Consider the following 12079-nt stretch of genomic DNA (forward strand, 5'->3'; position numbering starts at 1 on the left):
GTAGAAGGCTTTGATTTATGGATGAGATCAGCAATATCAGCTAAGGATGGAAGTTGAAAAACAGAGAGGAAGTGAGAAGGGGGAGAAGTTAGGACAGAGAGGCTACATTGAGCATTAGGGTCCAGGTCTAAGTGTATTTTATGAATTTTATCAATAAAGAATAGCATTAGAGCATCACAGAAGTTAGATGAATAGAGATGAGCAGGCAGAGAATCAGGTGGCCTGTTAAAAGAGTTGGATAGTGAGAAAAGGGTCTTGGTAGAGTTCTCACTTGAGCAGACAATGGCAGAGTAATAAGCAGATTTGGTTTGACTAATACATTCCTGGTAAAACAGAACGTGGTTATTAAACATATCCTTATGAATAGTAAGGCCAGTTTTTTTATAGAGACGTTCAAGCTGTCGGCCTTTAGCTTTCAGTAGTCGGAGTTCAGGGGTGTACCAGGGTGCAGAGCGAGAAAAAAGTACAGTTCTGGTTTTTTGTGGAGCCAGGGAATTTAAAATACTGCTAAGGCTATGATTATAAAAAAGTACCAGGTCCTCTTGAGTAGCTAAGTTGTTAGAAGACAAGTCTAAGGTTTATTTTTTAGCACCTGGCGGCTCTTTTTTACTTCTCATCCGTAAATAATCTGCTCTTTCACGTGACTCAGTTTAAGTCTCAACAGGATCTTGAGCTTTATTGTGAAAGATTTATGTGGAACATAAACAAGCGGACACGCGATGCTGTTACCGTCATTGTTGCTAACCACAACGCATAAAAACAGGCGCTTGTCTGTCCGTAGTGTGGTTATATTAAATATAAGAGAAAGAGAGAAGTTTAAGAAATTAACATAGCCACTACAGTGACCATCAAAACCATGAAAAAATATTACCGTAAACAGTTTATTTTGCAACACCACGAAACAAACGATAGCGTAAAATGAAACGATAGACGTTTTTATATCGTCATCCGATATATATCGTTATATCGAACAGCCCTATGTGGTCCCCACATGCTTCAAAGGATCCGCCATCATCCCGGTGCCCAAGAACAGCAAACCCTCATCCCTGAACGATTACCGGCCAGTTGCACTGACCTCGGTAGTAATGAAGGTGTTCGAGAGGCTGCTGAAGAACATCATCTCCTCCTCCATCCCAGACGGTAAATGGTAAATGGCCTGCATTTGTATAGCACTTTCCTCAGTCCCTAAGGACCCCAAAGCGCTTTACACTACATTCAGTCATTCACCCATTCACGCACACATTCACACACTGGCAATGGTAAGCTACATTGCCATTGCACGTAACGATCTGGCACCTAATGATGTGGCAAACATAGTGTTATAATCAATCAGTAAACTCGTACCTTAAAGCAACAGGATTATAGACCTATTTTAATTGCTTTAAAAAGCAGGAGCAGGTTACGTTCATTAGTCTTATAATCTGTAAAGTTTCTTTTTTTTGGATAAGACACTTTTGATCTCTGACTTTAGCCTTTGAGGCAGTGAATCCTTCCAGGCATCATTAACAACTTCTGAAAAAGGGACCAAAGAGAGAACGGTCGAAAGGACAACCTCAAGGAACGTCCCAGGTCGTTCCCTAAGCAGCAATCTTCAAAGCCAGTGCAACAAGGCACTTTTTAAACTTTGTCAACAACTGCACCAATAAAAAGGAAGGAAAATATCCGAGTTCTGGGGTAAAGAGTACGCTAAAGGAGAAAGTGAGACTGATTTAATGGTGATCTGGTGAGGGCTGGAGGAAGTGCTCGAATCATGGCTTTAAAGTATCTTTATCTATCAGCAGATAAGGCCATAAATTTACCATAAATTACATCTTTTGGATTTTTAATATTAACGTTATGGAGGTGCCACTTACATGCTCTGGGTGAAGAGCTGCAGTTTATAAAGGTACCACATGTCATTTGGTTTATCAAGTGGAAAATTATTGTTGGTTCGTTTTAAATTGGAATGGAAACGCCTCCAGATGCCGCCTACGCCCCTCAATGAAATATCCTGAACACACACGCAGGTGGAGACAGCACCCCCTCGCTAACTCATCCAACCGCTTTATGCGTTGTGACGGAGCTGACGGCGCACTGGCACATCCTCTCGTTTCGCACAGACTTCAGAGGCAGTTTATTCCCAAAGTCTAAATAACCCGAGGGGTAAAGCAGAGGGAGGAGGACGGCACAGTAATCAGGATGAGAGGAAAAATAAAAAAATAAGAATTCAGCGAGTCGTTCTCCTTCTGTTTCCTCTCACTGCAACCAGCCTGAGAAATTAAACCTACACATGGAACACAAAACACAGAGGGCTTCATGTTGACATGATGGTAATTATGTTTCTAAGAGGGGGGAAAAACAGAAGAAGGGAAAAAAGGCTAATCGAAAGCAAAGCCATTTTGCAAGTGTGGACGGGGATTTGGGCAAGTGGCTGCGAAGATGCCCGAGCTGATACCGGGAGAAAAGCTCAATCAGCTGGCCAAAAAGTCGTGAACGCCTCCTTTTCATTTCAATTCATTTCTGTTTTAGTTTACCTCTTATGAGTAAGTACATGGAAATAAATGGTTGGAAGAAAAAACCTCCAATAGACAATCAGGGAAGAGCAGAAAGCAGACAGGACAAAACACGCACAGGAGAGAGTCCCAGTGTTGCCAACTCGTCAGTCAGGAAAATCGCTATTGGTTGTCCTAAAAGTCGCAAGAAGTCGCAAAATGACGCCATCGCCTAATTTCCATAATTGGTCATGCTTACATTATTGTAACCTACGTTGTAGGAGAAAGAAATAATACAATGAGAGAGACAGAGTAAAAAACATGCTAAAAGCACTTAGAATATATTTAGAACTACACATTAAATTTCTTTTTGCAATTATCATTTTTTTAACATCTCAATTCCAACCCTGCTCCTCTATCTGGACTTGGGACCAGGAAAAGTGAAACAGGCACTCTGGCGGAGTTACACACACACACACATGGACGTGTAGGGGTGAACATCTCCAGCTCTGTTTTTTAAAGAAAAATCTGACAATAGAAACATGTCAGTTATCTGACCAAGTGAAAAATAACTGTATGGTTTACACATGACACGTGACTCCCTAACTGCTAATTAAATTCAAATTTTCAGAGACTTAAACTTAATTCTGTTAAATGAGCACTATATTAACTATAGTTAGAGGTCAGGGAGCAGGACTGATGTTGTTTGTTAGCTAGCTCCCACATTAATGTTGCAGCTCTTTTATTAGCCATAGCCGCTACCTGAGAGATGACCAATATGGGTAATTGCAGATTAACATTCATGACAACTGTTCAATACTTTAATGTTGTTGAAACAGGAGCTAAAATGCTCTACAGGGAGTGCAGAATTATTAGGCAAATGAGTATTTTGTCCACATCATCCTCTTCATGCATGTTGTCTTACTCCAAGCTGTATAGGCTCGAAAGCCTACTACCAATTAAGCATATTAGGTGATGTGCATCTCTGTAATGAGAAGGGGTGTGGTCTAATGACATCAACACCCTATATCAGGTGTGCATAATTATTAGGCAACGTCCTTTCCTTTGGTAAAATGGGTCAAAAGAAGGACTTGACAGGCTCAGAAAAGTCAAAAATAGTGAGATATCTTGCAGAGGGATGCAGCAGTCTCAAAATTGCAAAGCTTCTGAAGCGTGATCATCGAACAATCAAGCGTTTCATTCAAAATAGTCAACAGGGTCGCAAGAAGCGTGTAGAAAAACCAAGGCGCAAAATAACTGCCCATGAACTGAGAAAAGTCAAGCGTGCAGCTGCCAAGATGCCACTTGCCACTAGTTTGGCCATATTTCAGAGCTGCAACATCACTGGAGTGCCCAAGAGCACAAGTTGTGCAATACTCAGAGACATGGCCAAGGTAAGAAAGGCTGAAAGACGACCACCACTGAACAAGACACACAAGCTGAAACGTCAAGACTGGGCCAAGAAATATCTCAAGACTGGTTTTTCTAAGGTTTTATGGACTGATGAAATGAGAGTGAGTCTTGATGGGCCAGATGGATGGGCCCGTGGCTGGATTGGTAAAGGGCAGAGAGCTCCAGTCCGACTCAGACGCCAGCAAGGTGGAGTACTGGTTTGGGCTGGTATCATCAAAGATGAGCTTGTGGGGCCTTTTCGGGTTGAGGATGGAGTCAAGCTCAACTCCCAGTCCTACTGCCAGTTTCTGGAAGACACCTTCTTCAAGCAGTGGTACAGGAAGAAGTCTGCATCCTTCAAGAAAAACATGATTTCCATGCAGGACAATGCTCCATCACACGCGTCCAAGTACTCCACAGCGTGGCTGGCAAGAAAGGGTATAAAACAAGAAAAACTAATGACATGGCCTCCTTGTTCAACTGATCTGAACCCCATTGAGAACCTGTGGTCCATCATCAAATGTGAGATTTACAAGGAGGGAAAACAGTACACCTCTCTGAACAGTGTCTGGGAGGCTGTGGTTGCTGCTGCACGCAATGTTGATGGTGAACAGATCAAAACACTGACAGAATCCATGGATGGCAGGCTTTTGAGTGTCCTTGCAAAGAAAGGTGGCTATATTGGTCGCTGATTTGTTTTTGTTTTGTTTTTGAATGTCAGAAATGTATATTTGTGAATGTGGAGATGTTATATTGATTTCACTGGTAAAAATAAATAATTGAAATGGGTATATATTTGTTTTTTGTTAAGTTGCCTAATAATTATGCACAGTAATAGTCACCTACACACACAGATATCCCCCTAAAATAGCTAAAACTAAAAACAAACTAAAAACTACTTCCAAAAACATTCAGCTTTGATATTAATGAGTTTTTTGGGTTCATTGAGAACATGGTTGTTGTTCAATAATAAAATTATTCCTCAAAAATACAACTTGCCTAATAATTCTGCACTCCCTGTATTGTACTATGAGGTCTTTTAGATATGATAACAGTGCATCAGTGCTCAGGTCTAACTTGGTGATGTAAATCTGCCTAACCAGACAGTTAACTGTGTGTGTGTTGGCTATCATTCACGATAGCCAACAGGCTACTGCAGCTGCTGCCTGTTTCATTAACAGGCGAGAGAGATTTGAGATATTTACCACCTGAAAGGTAATCTGGTGTCAGACACCAGGTGGTTGTCCTGTGGTGCAGTCTAGCATTATTAAGTCAGGGCACTGAAGACTACTCAAGTAACTGATTAGTGGTGCTAATGATTTTTTCTTAACATTTAGAGTTACAGCTTCTAAACTGGTGTCCAGCAGTTTCATTTAAGAACTTTTAATAGCATTTTAATATTTAATTATTGCTATCTAATTAATGTGAAAAAAAACCCCACTGAAACACACCACATTTAACTACTCTGTCCAATCGGGACTGTCAGGCTACGAGCATGAGGTATGGTTGTATAGTTTCAGACCACTGGGATAGCCAACATCTTATTATTTTGCTGCTGCCATTAACAGTTTGGTGGGAAATAGGATTATGACACTTTTGTGTAACTGATGATCTCTCTTTTGTCTTTGTTGTGGGAGGAGCCTTAGCGAGTCCTGATGTCATACTCAGCTTGGGCTGTGTTGTCTTTGGCGAGACGTGGCTGGCAGAGGAAGGTATTCTTGTGCCTGAAAATTGGTTTTTTTTTTTCAAGTGGACAAGAGCATTGCTTTAATGCAACTGTGGCTCATGGAAGGCATCCAGATTGCAGTTTAATAATACAAAGTACTCAGCCTTGTTGAAGTTGCTGGCTGCAGTGCTGGAGGGTGCCCTACCTGGCAGCTCCATTGTCCTACTGGGATATTTCAATGCTCATGTGTGAAACGACAGTGAGGGCTGGAGGTGAGTCATCTAGAGCAGGGGTGTCGAGCTCCAGGCCTCGAGGGCCGGTGTCCTGCAGGTTTTAGATGTGTCCTTGATCTAACACAACTGATTTAAATGGCTAAATGACCTCCTCAACATGTCTTGAAGTTCTCCAGAGGTCTGGAATGACCTAATCATTTCAGGTGTGTTGACCCAGGGTGAGATCTAAAATCTGCAGGACATCGGCCCTCGAGGCCTGGAGTTCCCCACCCGTTCTAGAGGAACGGCTTGCCTGATCTGAACCTGAGCAGTGTTGTATCATTGGACTTCTCTGCAAGTCAAAGTTTGTCCTTGATTAACACCATGTCTGAACACAAATGCATTCTTTAGCGCACAGCAGAGTGGCATCAGGACACTCAGTTGCAGGTCGATGATTGATTCTGTATTAGACCTGTGGCTGTGTGTTCTGGACATTTAGGTGAAGAGAGGAGCTGAGCTCCTGATGACCAGCTGGTGAGCAGTTGGGCGGGGACACCCAAAACATACAGAGAAGGTAGAAAAATCTGGCAGAGGCTGGGATCCATAGGATTGTTAATCCCAACTTCAACAGTATTCTGAGGAAAGCTGGTGACATCAGCCTCTGGACATGGACCCTGTTTCCAAACCTCAAGGTAGCTGTCATGGTGGTAATCCCTGAATGGGTTGGTGGACACTGGAAGTGAAGGGAGCCATCAAGCACTAGAAGGACTCCTGGTTGGGCTTAATTAGCCTGTGGGACACTGGATGCAACTGACCTGTGCTAAGAGGCCACGCAGAGTGTTGCTCTGGCAGATGTTGAAGCAAAACCTCAGCTGTGGAGTTTTTGAATGCAAAGTACTTGTACAACTTACTTTGCTTTTCTTTCCAAACAGGACAGAGCTATTACAGCAGTTGCACTAGTTGAAATCTTCCATTTGTAGTTTTTTCTATGCTGGTGACTGTTTCTTTTGTAAAGCTAGACTCGAACCCTTGTAGGCAGATGCTGCCTCTGTTACTTTTTGGAGGAAATGCAGCTTTAAATGCAAGTTTTAAATGTAAAGATTCAAGATGTCTACAGTTTGTGTTATCCACAGACCTAACAGCATTTAACCCAAAACTGCTCCAAGCCAAAATTGTAATTTATTTTAATTTTAATTCAAATCTGATTCATCACCCAGTCCAAACGGCCCCTGATTCAAAAGCTGCCGTTTTTAATTAAACACACTAGTCGGCCACCTGTAAAACTGCAAACATCTGAGTAACATCTACAAAGACATTACTTGTTATAAGTCTGGCACATTAAAATTTTACATAAATGACTAAAAATATGCAGACATCAATTCAAAAGCAACAGCCGAAGAAAAACAAAGTGCTGTGATGCTTCCATTTAGCAAGTCCGATGCTACAGAAAATCATATAACAGTGCAGCATCGATCGTATGGGAAGCTTCCTCAGAGAGCTGCTCCTCTGAGCTAAATTTGTACCCAAACTGCTTCAAGCACACATAAATAATTTCCACTGCAGCTCTATTAAGAGGAAGAAGAAGAAAAATAACACCATGTGACAGCCACAGGGGATAAATACCTTGGATGCTAATTTACACAACATAATTATGCAATGACCTTTGTGATGTGGGACAACATGTTCTAGAGGTGTTTGCTGGGTAAAGCACCACAGCTGCTGCTGCTGCTGCTGCTGAACATTTTAGATTTCCTGTCATGTCACACAAACAAGACAACAGAAAAAAAATATCACAAAACCAGTCACGTAAACGCACATGCACAGGAATCAACAAAGAGCCAAAACAATACATTCACCAGTTCCAAGCAGCTCATTTCTGGATTACATCCAAGAATTTGTGAATCTGGTCTCTGAAGATTTCTCTGCATCTCATCAGATATAAACTGAATCCTATTATGTCCCCACACAGCTGATTTTACACCAACTCTTCAGTCGTTTTCTTCAGAGACTCTATGCAGGTCCACACGCACTCACTGAGGGGGTGTTTTACAGGCAAAAAAATATAATCAATTAAAAAGATTCCTCACCAGATTGGCTAATGTAAATCCCCGTGTGGGGTAAAGTGATGAGAAGTGACGGAGAGGCTCTTCAGTCGAAGTCAACAGGAACCATCCGGGGAAGATCCAGTCTGCAGAAATAAAAATAGCTATGAGATGACAGCAGCTGTATGGCAGGACTGGAACAATTACTAATATTCAGACAATCTTATAAGATACTAAAGAATAATATTTTTTTAACAGAAATGAACAGAAAGAGTGAAGATTTCCTCTGAGCTGCTCAACCAAAAGCATCTGAATATCAAACAGCAAAAGCTACAGACTGAGCTGTCAATCACGCAGCAGACAGAGCTTCTCATTACTGTCATTGCTCAAGTTGAAATTCACAAGGTTTTTCGGTTGCCAGCGCTCTGAAACCATGTCTCCTCTGTCGATCAACCTGCACAGGAGTGTGAGGTTGTCTATTTCTTTAATTTGAGGCTAAATACTACATCACTTCCTGTGCATGCGTGGGTTCAGCAGTGCAGCAGCTCGTCTTTTTAAGCAACAAGGACTCCTGTGCCATTTTAAACATCAAATGCAAAACCTTTTCAAAAAAGTCAATAAATAAGCCATTAGTACTAGTTACATACCCTCTTTCTTTGCCCTAATGACATTAAACTGAATCTTTTTGGATCATTTTTAAGACTTTTCAGTCATTTCTACCTCTCCTTTGCAGTGTTTCTTCCGGTCTACTGAAAGCTCTCCAGAACAAAGAAGACCCTCAGCTGCATGGATTTTTCAAACAGTCTTAGCGATTGTATCTCATTTGCCTGTTTACCACAGAACAAATTATTTTCAGTTGAATATTCTTTATAGGTAATAATTTATATGTAGTCATACTGATGGGATATGGTATTTGATGGAGATCTACGGGTACTGTCATGATACGTTTTCTTTATTTGTAATACATGTAGTGCAGCAATTTTTGTTTGGAAATACTAAACGTTCCTTCCATCCATACATCCGCTACCTTCACATGGTGGAGGGGCTTGTGTGTCCCAGGGATCTCATGTTGCCAGGGGGCTTTTGCTCCCTCGTACAGCCTCCCATGGCAAACTGGTTTCAGGTGATGGACCAGACAAAGAGAGGATTCAAAAACCCCTGTGAGTATAAGATCTAGGGAACAATTCACCCTGCCCAGGATAGGGTTACCAGGGCCCCACCCTGGAACCAGGCCCAGGGAGGGTGCCCGAGGGCGAGCGCCTGGAGACCATGGGACATGGGGCTACTACCTGTAGGGTGGGCCCATGCGGCGGCCGGGGTCAGAGACCCTGTTGGGCCAATCACCAGCTACCGAGACTAACGATTGGAAAATGGAATGTCACCTCTCTGGTGGGGAAGGACCCGATCCACCGCGTGAGGTTGAGAGGTACCAGCTCAACGCAAAGGGCTCCAGAACCCTGGAGAGGAGCTGGACTCCCTTAGTCTAGAGTTGCCCTTGGCGAGAGGCGGCAGGCTGAGGTAGGAATCTTAGTATCCCCTCGCCTTGCTGCCTGTACGTTGGAGTTTTTCCAGTGGACAAGAGCGTTTGTTCCCTGCGCCTTTGGGTCGGGGAACATGTCCTGACTGTCGTCTGCACCATTAGACCTGCATTCTCTTAAATGGCCACCAGGGAGCAATAGCTGTAGCTGCAAAAGTGCCCAGACCTCTCTAAACATTTATGGTTTCAGTTACTTGTTTTGGATTACACTGATTTTAACTGCCATAAATGTAAATTATGTCAGTTTGTTTAATTTATTGTGTTCATTTATGTTATTTATTTTCTTTATTTATTGTTGTTCCTTTTGGGGTAGGAACTAAGGTTCATTCTGTGTTGCACACAGGCCTTTTTAAGTGACGTAAAGGGAAGTAAAAAGCATGTGCAAAGAAGCTAAGTTAATAAGTTAACTAAGGCAGAAGAAGGAATAAATAAGCAGTTTAAAGTAAAAGAAAGCTGCAAAGAAGAAGAAATTGGGAATTATTTTTGTTAAGTTTTGTTCCTGAAGCGGACTCATTCCCTCACGGTTACGTGCAGCCAGCGAGGTACGTTAACTGTGTTTGTTTATCGCGTATTTGTTAACTTGGGTTTAAATGTTTATTTGTAATATTTATGTTGGTCATTCTGTACTTTTATGTAATAACAGTTTGACGGTGGATTTTATGGTGTTTCTGAGGAGAAGTTTGACGGAAGAATAAATCCATCAGTGAATGAAGAACCGTGGTGTCGTGTATTAACTGGAGGGAGTGATACTGATTAAAATGCAAACAGATTTTTTCCCCCCTCAGTGTCATAGAATAAGATTCGGAAATAAACAATTGGCTAATGACTTCGAATTCCTTTAGCCAATGAGCTTGTGTTTTCAGTCTGATCCAATCACAAAGGTGACATGAGTGATGTCACAGTAGCCACCGGACCTTTTATACTGTGGAAGTGGGATGGCTGTCTTAGACTAGCTCTGAAGCTACTTTGAAGTTGCTAATGCAAGAGTAGAAGATGACCAGCATTATTCTTGGCCTTGGCCCAAATAACTACATTCTCAAATAAATTAAGCACTTAATAATGGGCCAAAACAAAAATAAGCAAGCAACAATAAAACCACAACGACTTAAAAAAAATGTAAAAAATGAATGTAAATGCATTTTAGGATATCATTTTCCTTAAATTTTTATTTCAGACTTTTTGATCTTTTTGAACTGTATCCATCGTTGCCTTTTCCATAAAGAATGCCTGATGAAAAAGCTCAGGAGCACTGGAATGGATCAATGGTGCCTTCCAATCAGACTGATTTACTGAGATAAAAACATCACGGGTTATTGTTGTGAGGGGTGTTGTGTAAAACGTGACTCCAAGTCTGTGGGCAGGGCTTCCCATATGGAAAAGATATATATAAATCTTATAAAGTTTGTATCTGTCTTGTGTGAAACTTGTATGAAAAGCATATAAGAGTGGAAACAGATATAAGATGCCTTGAAAAATTATATAATGAAACTTGTATGTTTTGGATACTTACTAAAACAATGTATGAAAGTAATGCGAAAGTGGCCACTTTCATGAGTAAATCATGTAAGCCTTATATGATTTACTCATGAAAGTGGCCACTTTCATGAGTAATCACATATAAGTTTTTACTATTTCTTTTCCGTATGGGTTACAACGGTTGACTTTCGGGAAGGGAACACTGTGGGGTGAAGCTCTGGAGGGAAACAGGGGGACAGAGAAGCAGACGGCAGGAGTGAAAAAAGAAGAGGGAAAAGAATTAACATACACAAAAAAATCTTGTCTTTCTTTTGTCCTCCCTGGCATTGCCTGGGCTCCATCCAGACGGCAGCTCCTCTCTTCTGTTGTATAGAACAGAGGGAGGCGACACGACGCCTGTCAAAAATCCGAGAAATTCTGCCCCGGAGCCCGATCTTAGCCAGAGCCTGTGACAAACAGTCTCCTCGCATGCCGACAGTCTAATCTGCACCAGCATCAACGAGGATGTGGGGGGGCTAGGATCATCCTGAACCACAGGAGGTCCCACACTGTTTTTACTGCAGCTGATAGCTGGAGTGATGCTGTTGTTTGTGTGCTAACAGCCCGTCTGATGGCTCCAGGAGCACAGCCAGATTGGCTCTTAGTGTGAAACAACAGCAGCCATTAAAGCTCCTCCATACGGCCTGGGGCGAGAGGAGCAGGAGGAGGGGGCCATCTACCCCAGACTGAGTCCAGCCCAGTGTGAGAAGGAGCTTGTCTTTTTGTTTTAGTTGGTAGTAAACACAATCAAGGGATTCAGCTTAGTTTGCATGGCCTTAGCTAATCTGATTATTTGATTCTTCTTACAGCAATGAAGATATTTCTGGAAAGAGGAAATGTGCTCTTCTTCCCCACGGCCGAGGCTTAGCAGAGTTTAGCACATGCAAACGCACCGTGGTGCATACTCTCTGTGTGAGTGCACAGACACGGGGGGAGGATCACTGCTCTTATCTGTCACGTGCCAATCTTAAATCCCCAGACACAGACACAGACATTGGGGGGCAGGTAAATTTCCACTGTAGGCATGCCTCAGGGGTCCCCCCACCTGCTGTATAAAAATAGCTGTTGGGTGATTTCTGACCCCTGCATGCGAGAACACACAGAATGCCAGAAATACACATCTTCAGCTTTTTAACATGGACAGTTTGTCATTTTTCAAGTAAACTCAATGTAATTTTTGACTTGACAAATACTTAAATGCTCATTTAGGCTTTAGGGGAAAAGAAACAAACCATGGCAGTTTC

At 42.2% G+C, this 12079-nt stretch overlaps 1 protein-coding gene across 1 annotated transcript in view; it reads right to left on the reverse strand.

The window, feature by feature from the left end:
- Window positions 1-12079, reverse strand: part of large2 (LARGE xylosyl- and glucuronyltransferase 2) — a 140941-nt gene that overhangs the window by 72341 nt on the left and 56521 nt on the right. Inside the window, exon 2 of the mRNA XM_085350346.1 lies at window positions 7829-7929. The gene's annotated coding sequence lies outside the window, so the exon portion shown is untranslated. The remainder of the gene's footprint in view (window positions 1-7828; window positions 7930-12079) is intronic.

This window comes from Diplotaxodon limnothrissa, linkage group LG1, assembly GCF_057381915.1.
Source record: "Diplotaxodon limnothrissa isolate DT_005_m linkage group LG1, D_limnothrissa_male_GT1.1, whole genome shotgun sequence".
Classification (NCBI taxonomy): Eukaryota; Metazoa; Chordata; class Actinopteri; order Cichliformes; family Cichlidae; genus Diplotaxodon; species Diplotaxodon limnothrissa.